This window comes from Malania oleifera, chromosome 5, assembly GCF_029873635.1.
Source record: "Malania oleifera isolate guangnan ecotype guangnan chromosome 5, ASM2987363v1, whole genome shotgun sequence".
Lineage (NCBI taxonomy): Eukaryota > Viridiplantae > Streptophyta > Magnoliopsida > Santalales > Ximeniaceae > Malania > Malania oleifera.
Window position 1 is genome coordinate 85,187,222 of NC_080421.1, and position 18,885 is coordinate 85,206,106.

Below are 18,885 nucleotides of genomic sequence, written 5' to 3' on the forward strand. Positions count from 1 at the left end.
GATCCGAGCTAGCACATTAGAGAGGATGTTATGCATTGGATATAAAATTCAAGCTAGCGCATCAGAGGATGTCACGCATCAGATATAAGATCTGATTTAGCACATTGGAGAGGATGTCGTGAATCAGATATAAAATGCGAGCTAGCGCACTAGAGGATGTCGCACATTGGATATAAGATTTGAGCTAGCATATCAGAGAGGCTGTTGTGCATCGAATATAAAATTTGATCTAGTGCATCAGAGGATGTCGCGCATTAGATATAAAATCTGATTTAGCACATCAGAGAGGATGTTGTGCATTGAATATAAAATTCGAGCTAGCGCATCGAAGAGGATGTCGTGCATCAGATGTAAAATCTGAGCTAGCACATCGGAGAGATGTCATGCATCGGATATAAGATCCGAGCTAGCACATCAGAGAGGATGTTGTGCATCGGATATAAAATTCGAGCTAGCACATCAGATATAAGATCCGATTTAGCGAATTAAAGAGGATGTTGTGCATCGGATATAAAATACGAGCTAGTGCATTAGAGGATGTCGCGCATCGGATATAAGATTTGATTTAGCATATAAGAGAGGATGTCGCGCATCGGATATATTCGAGCTAGCATATAAGAGAGGATGTCATGCATTGGATATAAATTCGAGCTAGCGCATCAGAGGATGTCATGCATCGTCTATAAGATCCGAGCTAGTGCATTACAAAGGATGTCGGACATTGGATATAAAATCCTAGCTAGTGTATCAGAGGATGTCATGCATCGGATATAGAATCGAGCTAGCGCATCAGAGGATGTCGTGCATCGAATATAAAATTTAAGCTAGCGCATCAGAGGATGTCGTGCATCAGATTTAAAATTCAAGAAAGCACATCATAGGATGTCATGCATCGGATATAAGATCCGCGCTAGCACATTAGGGAGGATGTCGTGCATTTGATATAAAATCAGAGCTAGCGCATTAGAGGATGTCGTGCATCAGATATAGAATATGAGCTAGTGCATCAGAGGATGTCGTGCATCAGATATAAAATACGAGCTAGCCCATTAGAGGATGTCGTGTATCAGATATAAAATCTGAGCTAGCATATCAGAGGATGTCGTGCATTGGATATAAAATCTGAGCTAGCGCATTAGAAGATGTCGTGCAGCGGACATAGCATTCAAGCTAGCACATTAAAGGATGTCGTGCGTTGGATATAAAATCCGAGTTAGTGCATTAGAGAGGATGTCATGGATTGGATATAAAATCCAAGCTAGCACATTAGAGGATGTTGTGTAAGACCTCAAGAGATAGGAGGTTACTCAGGTGCAGGATTCCAAGTTTTTGAGGATTGGTTACTCCAAGATTTTTGGAAAATGAGTTTTTAAGTTTGAAACATAGTTGATTCGTTAGGGATGATCAATCGGGTACAAGATCCCAAGATCTTTTGGAAAATGAGTATCTTTGAAAAATGGTTTATCTGTTGGGGATGATCAATCGGGTACGAGATCCCGAAATTATTTTGGAAAATGTCTTCTGGCATAGGGCATAAAGTCCCTAAAAAAGTTACTCCCCTAGGTACAATCCATCGGGGGCAGGATTTTGAGATTTTTGACTATCCATAGATGACACGATTTGAACTCAAAGGCCTATGCCCCACTTAGGTAGTGAATCAATCGTTTCCTGAGCTTGTTTGTTATTGACATTAATGAAACAAAGGTTCCTTATTAACAAGGGATGCAAGAGTTTGTACAACACAACCGGTGTGAGTGAATGCAGCTAGATGATGCGGGCTACTACTTATGGTGTCAAAATGTGAGAACGAACATGCATGCATTTTCCTACTACAATGCATAAAATGCATGATGGTGCATGAAACTTCCTTTTCCCTATGCACCTGCATTTACTAACCCCACCTCTGATCTTTGGCTATGTTATTAACACGAACTGCCCCATTTTTATTGGTCCTAGTCAATGCTTTTAACTTGCAATAGGCACTTGAAATCTGCCCCAGTGTTTACTTGCCACTGATCCTGGCTATGCTTTCAACACAAGAACTGCCCCAATTTTACTGGTTCTGGCCATGCTTTCAACTTGCAACATGTGCTTGAAATCTGCCCCAGTGTTTGCTTGCCACTGATCTTGGCTATGTTTTTAACACAAAAGCTACCCGAATTTTACTGGTTCTGGCAACTCTTTCAATTTGTGTGCAAATGCCTGAACTTGTTCCTATGGAATTCAAGGACTGCCCTAGTTTCGGTCCTCAACCACTAATCTTAGGCCATATTACCCATTTCATTTCCTTAGTGAATGTGATTGGAGCTTATGGCTCTCTTGACTATCCCTTCGTACAAAAGAAAAGTATTCATGCCATCAATTCATTAAGTCAAGAGGGCAATATGTACAAAGGACATTTTTCCATTTGCAAATGCTATTTTTGGGAAACGGAAGTATTTGCACCAATATCACCAAGTTGATTAAAGATTGACAAAATTTATCAAACTAAACCTTAAAACAATTGACACTGCCCCTTTTCACAACCTGCCCCAGTTTCATTTGAGCGATCCTCTTGCACTATAAAACCAAACAGGACTTTCTTTTGTTTAGGTGTTTTTCCATGCTCTTTACTCATGTTTTGGTTTCAAGATAGTCTTTTAGACTCAGGATGAAACGTAAGCCTCATAATATAGGTTCTCGAAAAAATAAGGAAACTTAGGCTCAAAATTCCCTTCCCCAAATGACATCTTTTACCCTAGTTTGTGGTTTTTGTAGGATATTGACCAAACTTGCCACTTGGACAAGCTTCCTACGTACCTTTTCAGGATCAGGTCATTACATAGTTCAGACTCAATCATTGATTCTAACAAATCATTTGAGACAACAATGTGTACCAATCTAGCCATGTCTTTATTTGGACCGTAATGTAGGCTGCGGATATTGGTCAAAGAAAGAAATGGTACATTAAGGCTCAAATTTTGTTGAACTCATAAAGGATAATCAATGGTCAACGATCACATTCGAAGCGAGTCCCTTTCTTTTTTTTCATTCCTTTTTCTTCTTTTGTTGTGCTTTTTGCTTTTTCTTTCATAAAGGGATCTTATTTTTCATATTTTTTTAGGACTAATTTTGGGACTAATCACTTTTAAAAAACTGCCCCAATGTGGGGTGTCGTTAGTTGACAGATAAGTCAAAAATCGAATTTTCATACTCAAGAGGGCTAGTAAAGGGTTTGTGTGTGAGTTTTTATGGCTAACAAAAAGATGGCCTACCGTCACTTTGACACTTAGTTGTTGTCTCTCATGATTTGTCAACCCTTGAAACTCAACCCTGGTTATATTTTGGAAAATTACTTTTTAGAAGAAAAAAATTGTTTAACATTCAGGCACAACTTGGTTAGCAAGTGATAAATTGTTTTTTTTTTTTTTTTAATGAGAAATTGGTCGGCCAAAGATGGCCATCAATCATTCAATCAAAACATTAGATGACCACTGATCCATGGAAAACATTAGAGACATTTTATTGAATTCTTTTTTAGAGTTTACAAACGCTTTTAAGAAAAATACTTTTTATAGCAAATTAGAATTAATGGGGTGCAAAAGGTCGGTCCTGTCCATATCTATCAATAACAAGGCAAAACCTGAAAACGCCTTTTTCACTACGTAAGGTCCCTCATAATTAGGCGTCCACTTGCCATACAAGTCTGTATGAATCGGCAGGATCTTTTTCAATACCAAGTCTCCCTTTTGAAACTGTCGAGGTTGCACCTTTTTGTTGAATGCTCTCATCATTCTCCTTTGGTACAACTGACCATGAGCTATGGCGGTGATTCTTTTTTCCTCAATCAAGTTTAGCTGATCATATCTAGATTGTACCCATTTAGTATCGGTTAATTCTATTTCCTTCAGGACTCTCAGAGAAGGAATCTCAACTTCTATTAGGATCACAGCCTCCATTCCATAAACCAAAGAGAAAGGAGTAGCCCCTGTGGAGGTTCGAACCGTGGTTCTATAAGCCATCAAAGAGAAAGTGAGCTTTTCATGCCAATCTTTATAAGTTTTGGTCATCTTCTCTAGAATGTTTTTGATGTTCTTACTGGTCGCTTCAATTACGCTGTTCATTTGTGGCCTATAGGGAGTTGAGTTATGATGCCTCACCTTGAACTGACTGCATAACCTTGTCATTACTTCATTATTTAGGTTCTTGGCATTATCCAAGATTATTCTTTTCGGGATTCTGTACCTGCAAATTAATTCCCTCTTTATGAAATGACTGATGACATTCTGAGTGACATTGGCCTATGATGCAGCTTCTACCCACTTTGGGAAATATTCAATCGCTACGAAAATGAATCGATGCCCGTTGCTAGCCTTTGGGGTTATCGGCCCGATCACATCCATTCCCCATGCTGAAAAGGACCAAGGCATAGACAAAACTTGGAGTGGGGCCGGTGGAACTTGTATTCGGTCTCTGTAGATCTAACACTTGTGGCATTTTCGAGCATATTCCATGCAATCTCTTTCCATGGTCATCCAGTAGTACTCGATTCTGAGGATATTTTGGGCTAATGAGTGGCCTCCAGCATGGGAGCCACAAACACCATCATGGACCTCCTACATAATTTGCCTCGATTTGCGCACCTCTACGCATCATAAGAGGGTCATATCATGGTTCCTTTTATAAAGCACTTCTCCATCCAAAAAGAATCCCATTGCCCATCTCCTTATCGTCTTCTGATCATTGCTAGAGGCTCCTTTGGGATATTCCTATTTTTGGAGGTACATTTTGATGTCATATAACCATGGTTTTCCATCGGCTTCATCAATCACTGCACAATAGGCCAGTTCTGACTGCATCCTTATACGAATTGGCTTAATTTCTATTCCCAGTTTGACTTTGACCAAAGCCACTAGTGTGGCCAAGGCATCAGGAATCAAATTTTTTTCTATTGGTAAGTGGGAAAAGCTGATCTAGTCGAACTTCTAGATTAATTCCTGGATGTATTCCTAGGATGGTATTAGCTTTGAATCCCGAGTCTCCCACTCCCCGGTCAATTGATGGATCACCAAAATTGAATCCCCTTTAACAGCTAACTCTTTAATGCCCCTGTCTATGGTGGCATGTAAACCCAATGCACATGCCTCATATTCAAAAATGTTGTTGGTGCAAGGGAAAGTAAGTTTGGCCGAGACCGGGTAGTGTTTACCTTCCGAGGAAATGAGCACTCCTCCTATTCCATGTCCCCATACGCTACCCCGTCAAATAGCATAGTCCACCCTGCATGATCTTCTTCTACTTGGTTTACTGAATCAATGTCTTTATCTGGGAAGTCAAACTTCATGGGTTGGTAATCATCCACAGTCCTTTCCATCAATTTCTCTGCTATGGTGCTCCCTTTAATGGCCTTCATTGTCACATAGATTATATCATACTCAGTCAATAACATTTTCCAAGAGGCTACACAACCTATTAGTGCTAGTTTTTCAAAAACATACGTAATCAAGTCCATTTTGGAGATTAGCCATGTTGTATAGTACAACGTGTACTGTCTCAACCTGCTAACTACCCATACCAAAGCACAATTAGTTTTCTCCAAATTTGAGTACTTGGACTCAAACTCTGTGAACTTCTTACTCAGGTAATAGATGGCCCACTATTTTCTTCTAGATTCATCATGTTGCCCAAGTACACAACCCATGGATTTTTCAGATACTGCCAAGTATAGGATGAGTGGCCTCCCTGGTACTGGAGGGACCAAAACTGGTGGATTCAAGAGATAGTCTTTTATCTTTTTGAAGGCTTCCTGGCATTCTTCATTCCATCTCTCTAGTTTATTCTTTCTTAACAACTTGAAAATGGGTTCACAGGTAGTGGTTAATTGAGATATGAATCGGGCTATGTAATTAAGTCTGCCCAGGAAACTCCACATCTCTTTTTTAGTATTGGGGGTAGGCATCTCTTAAATAACTTTTATCTTATCTGGGTCAACCTTGATCCCTTTCTCGCTCACGGTGAACCCCAACAACTTTCCTAATGTAGCACCAAAGGTACATTTTTCTAGATTCAACTTCAACTGACATTTTGTAGCCTTCTAAACAACCTTTCTAGGTTTGCCACTTGGTTTTCTTCGCCCCGCGACTTAATGATCATGTCATCCACATATACTTCTATCTTTTTATGCATCAAGTCATGGAAAAGGGTTACCATGAGTCATTGGTAAGTGGCCCCTGCGTTCTTCAAACCAAATGGCATGACCTTATAACAAAAGGTTCACTATATGGTGATGAATGTGGTCTTTTCCTTATCTTTAGGGGCCATCTTAATCTGGTTGTAACCCGAGAAGCCATCCATGAATGAGAACAAGGCATGTCCAGCTATGTTATCTACTAACACATCAATGTGTGGGAGTGGGAAATTATCTTTAGGGCTAGCCTTATTTAGGTCCTGATAGTCAACACATACTCACACTTTCCCATTCTTCTTCATTATTGGGACCACATTGGCCATCCATTCGGGATACTGGGCTACTTCCAAGAATCTATCCTCAAATTGCTTTTGAACCTCTTCATCTATCTTTAACAGCATATCAGACTACATACTCCTCAGCTTTTGTTTTTTGGGCTTGCATTCGGGGTATGTGGGTATCTTATGGGTTACCAAGTCAGTGTCTAAGCCTAGCATGTCTTGGTACGACCATGCAAAAACATCTCAATATTATTTCAGAAGGTCCACTATTTTGTTTTTCTATTCCCCCCTCAATAGTGCCGCTATTTTTACTTGTTTTGGTTCTTCCTCAGTTCCCAAGTTTATGGTAATTGGGGGGTCGCTACTGGTCACAGTGGGTTTTTCATCAGATTTTAACATTCTTTCCATTTCAGGGGATAGATTAGGCTCTTCTTCTTCTATTTCAGCCTCTTGGATTTCATTTTCAAAATTAACATCAACCCTTAACTCCTGTGCATTGGTGTTTTCATCTTCCTTATCCCTGCATGAAATTAAAGCAAACATACTTTTGATAATGGAACTCAATAAGCAAAGGATGAAAAGCAGCGCATAAACCATTTCATTAAAATGAGGAAAACTACCCAGGACTATATTGCCTCAAGTTATAATTTAAAAAGATTTGAAACAAGAAAAGACAAAAACTTTTACATGAGGAAGACTAGATAGTCAAGAACGTCCAAGTTTCTCAGCTCTACTTCAGGGGGGAAAGGGTGGATTCATTGGCTCACAACATCCACAGAATCTTATGAATCAATCATCAAGATGCTCAACTGCTTCATTTCTACCTCAAGGTTAGACCGATTGCTTTTCATGAAAGTCTTATCAATAGGCGGAACATTCGATCCCCATGGGGCACTTATTTCACTGGTGAGCCTTTCCATCCTTTGCACCTTCTTTTCTACTGCCTTCTTTCTTCGGTCCATGGCAATGGGAACATAACCGAGGCCATATCTATCCTTTGCTTCTTTGAGTAGTAGTGGTCGTAGGATCCCCTATAGGTGCTTTCCTAGTCCCTTTCCTAGACAGTACCTATGTTTGATCATTTCAGTGGCCATCAGGCATGCTACGGAGGAAATCTGAGGTTGAGGAATGAGAGACCCTTCCATCATCATTGTGGCATTAATGATTTCAAAAGCCTAGAACAAATCTTCTATTGCTTCCTCTGCAGCTTCCACATAAGGAGTGGAAGTGGGCTTGGTGATCATTACATATGTCTCGCCATATACACTAATCAGCTTGCTTTCTACCAAAAATTTTACCCTCTAATGCAATTAAGATGAAACTGCCCTAGAATTACAAATCTAGAGTCTCCCCAACAAGCAATTGTATGATGGAGTGATATTCATGACCTAGAATGTGACGTCAAAAACTACTGATCTGATTCGTATGGGAATCTCAATTGCTCCCACTGACTCCTGACAAGTTCCATCAAAGGCCCTCACCACTAAGTTGTTCTGTCTGACATATGAAAAGTCCACAGGCAATTTCTGTAATGTGATCATGAGCATGAAATTGAGCGAGGACCCGTTGTCAATTAAAACTCGTGCTATCATATGATCTTTGCATCTGACAAATATATACAGCACGTTGTTATGCCCCCTTCCTTCTGATAGAATTTCCTCATCTGCGAAAGTTATGTAATAGGTTATAGCTAGACTCCCAACTACGTGGTTGAAGTTGTCCACACTAATACCATAAGGGATGTATGCCTGGTTGAGTATCTTCAATAGGGCTTCTCGGTGGACTTCTAAGTTCAATAGTAAGGACAAAATGAAGATATGCACTGACATTTTGTTTGGCTGATCAACTATACTGTACTCACTGTGCTTTATCAATTTTAGGAATTCTTTTGCCTCTTGTGGTGGAACGGGCTTCTTGAGGCTTTTTCTTTGTTATTATGTCTTTTCTAAGTTCGAATTCTCCAGTCGTTCGACTGCGTACACTCTCCCACTATGAGTTACCCCCTTTACTCTCACTACATTATTTGTGCCTCCTTTAACGTGAGCCTCGTAATCATACTTCCAAGGCACTACTTTGTCACTCTGGTATAGGAATGGCCGAGGAATGGAAATTACCAAGCAGGCCAGCACTTCAAGGGTATAGAGGGTCCTTCCTGCAATGGGTATGAAGGGTCGATGTGTGTATTGGGGATGCTCCTAGTCGTTGTCCCCTATAGTTGAAATTTCTCTATCCTTCTGGATAAAGCCAACCTCCACACTCTTACTATCAAGCAACTTACACGTGAAAGTTTGAAAAGTTCCACACTGCTCTACAGATCTTTTCTTTGAATTCTAGCACGCACAGAATGTGCGTTTTGGACAAGTGGCCTCTGGTTCAACTAGGCCTACTTCGTTAAGTTCGCCATACACCCAGTCTAGGGTCATTTGATCAAGATATGTTTCCATGATTCCCTTGGTTCTTTCTTCTATCATGCTGATATGGTTTCCCCCATGGTCAGGCAGGAGGTTCCCTTAGATTCCTAGCTATTTGTCTTCGAAAGCTAACCCCACCATCTCTTAATGCTTATACTTTATATTTAAAGGTCCAACATCAATCAATGGAATGATTGATAGAATTCGCATGGTACTCACAATACACCTCAGGGTCAAACCAATCCTAGGGAGGGTTGGTGACAGGAATCACAGGTATGTCTTTTACCATCCTTTTTTCTCGAAATTAGGAAAAAGCTCAGCATAAGACATCAGAATGGGCTCAATTCTTCTAAAAACATTTCCCTCACGTGCCCGAACATTCTAACGGGCTGGCCTGGGCCCAAAAGCTATGAACTGGGGCCTCACACTCGCATGCACTGCTTGGTTAACTGCTAGTTCAACAACATAATTTCTTCTTGGTTGCTAGTCATGGCCCCTCTGATTCTGGCTTCTCTAAGTGAAGTGCCCTTGTATCATTAGGGTTTCGTCCTCCATCTTTCCTTTGGCCCACTTCTTACTCTGACCAATCTCGATGCTACTATTCTAGAGCCGACCTGCCTTGATGCCAGCCTCAATCCTTCCTCCCATGGCCACGATGTCCATGAAATCGTGGGGAGTTGCTCCTAGAAGATGCCCACGATAGGTTCTTTTAATATGCCCATGAACAATGATATGGCCTCTCGGTCATTCACGGGAGGGTCCACTTGAATAGCCACGCCTCTCCACCTATAAGCATACTCTTTGAACGTTTCTACAGGTCTTTTATCCATCTCTTGCAGGGTCATCTAGTCGGGCGCCATTTCCACCACGTGGCGGTATTGGATGACAAAGGCATTGGCTAGATCTCTCCAGGTACATATCCGTGCCTTATCTTGCTGGAAATACCATCTAACTGCTACTCTGGTTAGACTACTCTGGAAGAAGTGCATCATCAACTTTTTATCATCAAAATAGGTTGCCATTGCTTGACAGTATAATCAAAGATGGGTTTGTGGACATCTGGTCTTTTCAAACTTCTCGAAGTCCGGTACCTTAAATTTTGGAGGTAATACTAATTTTGGTACCAAGCAGAGGTCTTCGGGGTCAAAAGAACCGGACACATTGGTCCCCTAAATGGCCTTTAGGCATTCTTCAAGCACGTAGCAGTGGTGCTCGGTTGCAAATCTACTTGCTCCTGCCTCCGATATCACCATTGGGGGTGCTTTTTCCATTGGGAATCCTGATACTGGTGCCACTAGGATGAATGGGGCTACATTTGGCGGTGGGCCCTCTACGTCAACCGACGGTGGCCTAGATGCTTGCCCATGGATCGGGGTAAAACTAAAGGCATAAATGGGAATCACATTAGTCTGATCATCCTATTCCAGAACTTTCTTTTCTTTTCCTGTCAAAAGATCTAGTATTTTACTTATCTTCTCACTTTGCTCCTCTTGCCCTTGCTCTAGGCCCATAATTCTATTTTCCACTTGCTTAGCCATGATCTTTCCCTTTTTTTGAGTATTGTAAGGATGAGTGGGCACCTCAATTGTTGTAGTCTTTTTTGTATAGAAAACCCTCACTTTAGAATGGTGAATGTATGCTCATGTTATGAAAATGGATGTGCAGTGCATGAAAAATAAATGAATTAATATATACAAACACAACATGATTATGTATGCAACCTGTTTTACTTTAGCCAAGGTTCGAAAAAAAAGATCGTCATCATTTCATTAAAAGAGCCTTTTTGTGTCACATTTCAAGGATACAACAACGCTGAATAACTTAGACTGATCTTGGATTCGAAATCCCAAGCCTGTCATCCACTAAATTGCTCATGCCTCCTTGAGATGACTTTGGCCTTGGAGATACTACGTTGACTATCTTTCACTGCAAAGTTTGATATTTGGCTTCCCAATGGCTGGCCTTCATTACACAAGGCTCCAGCTTCTTTAAGACCTCAATGTAGTGGTGCCTCTGCTTATCAAACTGCTCTTCCAACTCCAGTACGTAGTGAGACATCCCTTTTATTTATGCTTTGGATTCTTCTATGATTCGAGATTTCTTTTTTAGGGTTGCTTGGAGTTCCCATTCTTTCCTTAACGCTATTACTTCTTCCTCCGACCGTACGTACTGAGCTCTCTGCTGCTTGGCTTCCTCGTGGTAGTAGGCAACAAAACCCTTTTTCCTTTGCTCTATCTATCGGTCTTCTGTTCCTGTTTTTGTGAGACCTTCCTCTGTTAGGCACGGTTTTTCTCAATCTTCCTCCATAGGTTTTCTCTTGGCAATTCAGCATAAATGACAAGAGTTCCTGAAATTTTCATGACTCAAGGGTTTACTCGATTAATCCACCATGCCTTGTAGCTCTCCTGAATTGCAACCGTTCTGTCACCCAAGTCTACTAGGTGTACATGTCTCCAAGCCACCATGAACTTCCTAATTTGGTTTTGAGCATCTTTCGTTTCATAGGTGAAGTCTAGTCCTTCCAATCCGTGAGTCATCGGCACAAACTGAGATGCCTCCAATTGCCTTATGACCATTAGAGGTGTGTTTGCTATTCTTCCCCATAGGCCTAGTAACATGCCTTATGGGAGGTTTCCGCATCAATATACCATATCGGAATGGTCCATCCAAGGAGTCTGCCAAACCAAACCTGAGTCTACCAAATTGAGTAGCTTTGTGTTCCTATCGGCTTTGCTATACTACTCCTTCCATTCAGTCTCTTCGAATTCATCCTGAGGGATCCTGATTGCCTAGAAAATATTGCGAAAACCTCCTTGGTTGGGTGAGAGGTGGCTCACGATCCAAACATACAGCAAGGGTACGCAACATCTTAGATGCTCCCACCTCTTTGTTATGCAGGGATTAAGGGAATGGAAGGTTTCCACCAAGATCTCGTGTGCTGGATTGGTTCCGTTTTGTACTTGTGCTATAAATGAAATGGTTGCTTGATCAATAGTGCCCAGCTCTTTTGGAAAAATGACTAGACCATAAATTGCCAGTGCCATTATGTGTATATGAACTCCATCCCTTTCTCTTTTTTGCCATTATTTCTTTCAACTGCCTCTAGGAAATTTTTATGGTTTCCACCCCTTCCTTCGATAATGTCTTCTGAATTTTGATTCTAGTGGCATCATACAGTTCCTTAACGAATGAGGTACTAGCGTTAGGCACATAAGTCATGTATGGCATTTGCTGTTTAACCAGATACAAGAGGGAAGCATATTCCTCGATAGTCGGGGTCAGGTCAATCCCATCCCTTGAGAAGCAGCAATATGGTGGATTCCAAAATTCAACCAATGCTTTGATAGCCTGGATATTTACTAGTACATACAATAGGAAGCAAATATGCTCGTATGGTTGGGAAAACTTTAAACAGCGTGCGGGCATCCATCCTTTTCAAATGACTTTCAATTCATCTAGTGAATTGGTATTTGTGTTGATGCCAATCCAGCCCAGTAATTCAACACTAGGCCCCTGACTGAGACTGTCAGCCCACTTGGCCTGTTGACTTTATAAATACTATTGTACTGTAGACTCAGTCTCATGGTAGACTGCCTGGCTTTCCATGAATGACTCGAAATCTTTTTCGGAACCTTGGCAAAGTATATATGATGCCTACGTGTATGCAGTATGTTAGTCATAATATCACAAAAGTCCAAAACAATTATATACGCACACGAAACCATGCTAAGAAGGATGGAGCTTCTCTCCCAAACCGGGGTAGGTCTATACTGGATTTTCTAGGGCTCTATCCTAGGCAAAGAATTTCGGGTGATTATGTGTGGTTAAGCTCTATCCCTATTGAAAAAGGTCCACAGATTGTGACTTCATCCTCCCTCACAAAGGTCCGGACAAAGCTCGCACTAAGCAAAGTGGTTTGCGGGTTCCCATAAGCTCTACCACATGGGGACTGACACTATTACACTCCTTTCTAGTCCTAGCAGGGAAACCTTGAGTATATAGCTATGAAAGTGTGTGAGTTTAATTTTAGCTTGAACCCTTTACCCCACATTCGTCCACATATTTTTTCAAACACATGATTTACAATCAAAATATATTCTTAACAAAGTATTCACAACAATTCGCATACTGAACATATTCACAAGTAATCAGATGCTTTTTCTCAAAGTAAACAAGGTATTTACAACTAATCTAATGTACACACTCGTAATCAAATTATCAATTTGTTCAAAATTAAAGGGAGTACTCCAAAGATTTATTATATTTGAAATTGGGATAATTGACGATTAATCAATGGCTCGACTCTCAGTCTCACTAGCGGAGTCTCCAAGTTGTCGCGACATTCCCGGATGCGAATTTGGGACGACTGAAAATGATGTGTGTTGTTTTGAAAAATGATATTTTCATGGAAAAAAAAAGTGTATGAAGCCACCACTAACCTTTTGGAGTGTGGTTGGAACACTTGATTACTACCCAAGTAAGGGTAGAATCAGTTTGTGTTACCAGAGTCAGGCTCAGGAGTTTGATTATGCGAGGGGAATGTATTAGCACCCCTTACGCGCCCATTCTTACGAACGGTACCTAATTAATCAAAAATTATCCCAAAATAAATTTGATAAGCCCTTGAAATTACTCCCTCTTGTGAATTTATGAAATGCAAATAAATGAATGAAATGTGAATAAATGAATCACCCAAATATTTACATAATATACATATTCCCTTAGAACCTGGGAACGTGAAGCTTAAAAAAGCTCATCCCCTTTTTGTTGTAATCATTGGGAAGGAAAATCGAGAAAATAGGGTACAAAATAAACTCCCGACATTTTGAAATTTTTATAGAATTTTCTAAATATGAAAAATAGTTTTCCGAGAGGTTTGGGACTTCATTTGGGGTGAAAAGAGGGTCAAGAATGATCTTCAATTTCAAAAATATTTTTTTTATTTTTCTTCCATTCTTGTGAATTTTTTGTTTATAATTTTCTTGAATTTTATTGGATTTTAATAGTTTTTTTGAATTTTTTTAATATTTAAATACCAATAAATAAATACGGAAGTAAACTGGCATAAACCGGTTCAAAGGGGGGGTTGAATCAGTCAAACCTCAACCAGTTTTGGGGGTAACCAATTTAAGGTCTTGGTCAAGACCAACCATGTGTCATGCGGCGAGGGGCAGGTGCATGCAGGTGATGTGGCTTGATCCAAGCCATTCCCTAGGTAGTTAAGATCAAACAACATTCAAGGGGCCACGCATCCTTCCACTCGTGCGGAGGGTGATGGTCCATGTGTCGCTCAGCGAATGGTGCTCGGGGGATGTCTGGGTTGACCACGTGGCATGATCCTGGCTCTCTAGAGTAGGTGAGAATCCAATGGCTTGTAGTGAGTTGCTTTGAGCATTTAATGGCATGGGGGATAGGCTCGCCACGTGTTGGCTGATGTGTGAAGTGAACAGGCATGCGAGATGGGACTAGTAGGCAACAATTAATGCTTCTGACATGAAGCAATTGTAGCTGTTGATGGGGTGCCAAATCCAACAACTAGGAGAGGGGCACCTCCCAGCATTCATGGTGCAAGGACATGAGTGCCATGTGTCGCAAAGTGTGCAATAAGGGCGTAGGATTCGAAGGTTCACTGTCTTAGGGGCAGTCTGGATCATTCCTAGAGAACCATATCCAACGATGGGGGCTAAGGAGCGCAAGGATCCATGACGTGTCCTCAATCTGGTGCATTGATTAAAAGCACACATCCAATGGTTCCCAGGAGGCCACATGGTTTCTTGATCTAATGATTGGAGAAAGGCCATGTGTCATAATCTTGCTACTTTTGGGCAAAACATATAAAAACTAAACTTTTTCTATTCTCTCATTTTTTTTCAATCTCTTCATAGACTCTCTCTCTCTCTCTTTCTTCTCTCTAACTCACTCTTCTCTCAATTTGGGCAGGGTGCTGTTGCTTTCTTTGTGTGTCTAGCTATAGTGCGAGACCTCGCTATTTATAGGGAGGCTCGACGGTTCAATTGGCGCCAAAAAATCCCTTCTAATAGAATTCCCTACACTAGCAGGGAATAATTTTGTTAACCACTTTATTCTGTGCATGTGTAAATTCATTTTTTGCATTTTCAATTTATTTTCTAAATTCATGGCTAACAAACTGATGTTGTACTTTTCCTTGTGCGTAGGTGCACTTGGAAGATCCATGTGGCATATATGGATTGGAGAGCTTGAAACTCCTTTTCTATTTTTTTATTTTTGTATTTATCGTTTTCTGCATGTACCCATGGGTTGCTCTTCCTGCAACCACTATTTGTACCACTTTCCATTTCCCTGTACCTTACATGTATACTGATGTACCCCTACCCCCTTATACTGTAACTGCTTTCATGTATTTTCCCTACATTCTGGTATCTCAATTTCTCTACTATATGTTGCAACATGAACTGCAATATTCTTATGTATCACAAGCACATTTCGAGCATGTGCCCACCCCTTTAAATAAACGTGACCTCATGTATTTTTATTTGGATCAACCTGATGCTAGGATTGACTAGTCCTTCACTGAGAAGACCTGGTAAATAAGGTCAGACCTTAAGTTTGCCCATTTTTTAAGCTCACTCTAAAAACTTAATTGAAAGTTGAAATATTTACTTTAAAATCCAAGACCCAAATTAAAATCTAAAACTCAATTTAGTACTCCATTTTGGAACTCAACCCTTATTCTAAAGAACTAAAACTAAAAATTAAAATTTAAAGGACTTAATTTTGAAATCATAGGATTTTACTTCGTAAAACCTGTCCTAAAAGAGATTGATTTTGAAAAAGCGGGACATTACTAAATGATATCCGGGCTCAATTTAAAAATTAAAATGCTTAATGAAAGAAAATGAAGGGGACTCTATTTTACGATCTAAAACATTGAATTTAAAAGACTCAATTTTCAAAAGGACTATGTTTACGCACTAAGACTCGAATTTAAGATTCAAAAGACTAGATTACAAGATTTAGGGAATATTTGAAAACGTAAAGCCAAAATGACTCGATTTTTGGAAACACTGGACCTATTTCACCAAACCTAACCTAAAAGAAAGACTCAAGTTTCGAAGAAGACTTAATTTAAAAAAATCGGGACTCCTATCTGAACCAGAACACTAGGGTTTGATTGGACTTAAGATCAGTTTTATTATACTGGGCCTTCTCGAGGAGGCCTGGTTAAAATTGGGGTGTCTACACTAGTTAAAACAAGTGAGATTTTAAATCTTGCAATGAATGTGCAAAAGATTCACTAGCTAGAAAAATTTTCTAAAAAAAAAATCTATCAAAAAATCATCGGAAGAAACTTTAAGCTACTCTCAAAAAATTGATTTTCAAAATAAAGAATGAATGAGAGTGTGTGCTTTGAATGGTATAATAAATGCCCAAAATATTGATTCAACCACAATTTTCAAGTTGCAATAATTTTGCAAGTGAAGATAGGGAATCAATGCTCTCTTTCTAAAAATATTTAACAAAGAATATGAGAAAGAGAGTACAAATTGAATAAAGACAAAATTTATTTTAAGAGGATTTTCTCTCTGATGATTGATCAAAAATTGAGTTATGAGGAGGTATTTATACACATTCTAAAAAATATGACTGTTTGGGACCTATTAGGTATTTTTAATAGTGTAATCGAAAGAATAAACGTGTTTAGTGCTAGAAAATTAAAATACCCGAGAGGTTCAATTGACCGTGGGCATCGCCGGTCAACTAACCCAAGCCAAAATTTTGAATTTTTGAAGGTGGTCGGTCGACTATGAAAAGCACCGGTCGGCTGGCCAAAGGTGATTATAAACCCTTCGTAGGTTTGGCCAACTGGCCTAAGGTTCGGTTTTCTAGGCATCAAAGGGTGATCAATGGAGGCCATTTTGAACTATAGATACCGGTTGGCTGAGCCTTTAACTTTGGTCAATTTTCTTAGGTAGTCGGTTGAGGCATTTTAAGCTAGAGAAGTCCGGTCAACCAAGCATAGTGAAAAACCAAAACTTTAACCCTATTTTGACCCTAAATGACTTAAACCCTTTTTGAATGATTTTAGTTTTTATGAAAAAGATTTTTTATGAAAAATTTAGTTCCCTAAGGTTTGTCTATGGTCTTTGTTTAATTCCTACGATCGATCTATGGTCATCCTGAGCTTCACAATCATATCACGCATGACATGCATTATTATAGACCAAAACTAAAATGCAATACAATTTAAAACATGTCTTCTTCTTCTTTTTTTGGTCTTCTGATTCTTCATGGAATGCTCCTAGAGCATGATCTTCATGTTTTTTCTTGGCTTCGAGTTCCATTTACCTTATGTGTGTGCTAAAATGTAAACATGCTCATGCACTAAATACACACATAAGATACTTGTGTTTTGTCAGTATCAAAATAGGGATCGGATTCAAAAAGTCAACAATCTCCCCCTTTTTGATGTTGACAAATACATTAGAGCAAAATGGGTTCACCCTGAAAAGGCTCCCCCTAATAATATGCATAACTCAAAAAATAAGCAATATAGGTCAAGCATATTCACAAAAGAAGATATTTTAAATAATCATGCATTTTGTTTTGACATTGAAGCACAAAAATGTGATGCTTGCAGCTCAGATATTTTAACCCCTTTAAAAATATCTACCCCATCAAAAGCTTTTCCCCTTTTTGGCATAAAGTTATTTTTCATTTTGCTCATAAAATTTTCCCCCTTTTGGCATCAGCAAAAGGGCTAAGCCAAGTATAAAAACAATTTGATCATTTTAAAACAAACTTAACTTAAGAGAACTCCCCTTTTTAAAATAATTTTTATTTTTCTTAGAAAACTCTCCCCCTTTTGGAATTTAAGCACAAAAAAAATTCTCCCCCTTTTCGACATAACATTTGGGCATAAGAAAAAAAACAAAAAAAAATATTTGGGCATAAGAAAAATTTTATAAATGTTTGAAAAGTATGGCATTTAAACGCACAAAGTCAATATGATTGGTCATACGAGAAAAATACATGTTAAACATGGTCAGATCAGAAGCATTCTCAGACCATTGCAATTAAAACACTACATAAGACCTGTGAAAAAATTTGAGTTTAAAACACACGGCAATCATAGCTAGTGTAGGTTTGATCATAAGACCGGTCTAACTAGTTTGCGTGCATTTTTATATATATGATCAATGACACAGTCATGCAATGCCCTTTGAATAGAAATGAAGATATATAAATTTCATGACACAAAAAATTGTATAACAGTTTTAATAGTATATGTCATGAATTTATTTAAGCGCATAGACAAGAAATAAGATATGTCTCATGTAAAATCATTTCTTGCCAAAAAAATAGTATATATATCCCTTTATGATTTGCAACAATTGCTTTTTGATCAAAAAGAAACTTTAACATTAAAGCTCAAGCAAGCATCGTTTTTCTAGTTCAACATTTAAGAACAATACAACATATAACTAGAAAAAGAGAACCATATAGATCCTAAAAATTTAACAATCAAGTGCAAGATCATGTCGCAAATCCAAAGAATATGTGGCTAAGTATTATATTTTTCACTTAATGTATTCAATAAAACATTAAAAGTAAACACATTCCATAATGAATTACAACACAGATCTAAGCCTTAGAATAGGTGAGCGCAATCAGATAGACAAATAAGTTCAAAGGCTTCCTCTATGAATTTGAGTATGAGCTTAGATGCAATGAGCCGCTTATACTAATCCAAGATGGTTTCACTAAGTATGCCATGTAGTATAAGCATTCATTTCAAAATTTCTAGAATAACTATACTAGGCTTTGATTAATTCATCTCAAACATGCAATCAATATAATAATCCCTATATGCCCCAAATACATCAGAAAAATATAAATATTAAGGAACACTATTTTGCACATGACACAAGAACAATCCATATCTATTTATAGAGCTTTAAGATCGGGATATGATGTTTAGGGTCTTTAGAAGAGTCTCAATATTCAAAAAGTTAAGCACGATGCATATGGGTCCTTGAAGTTCTTT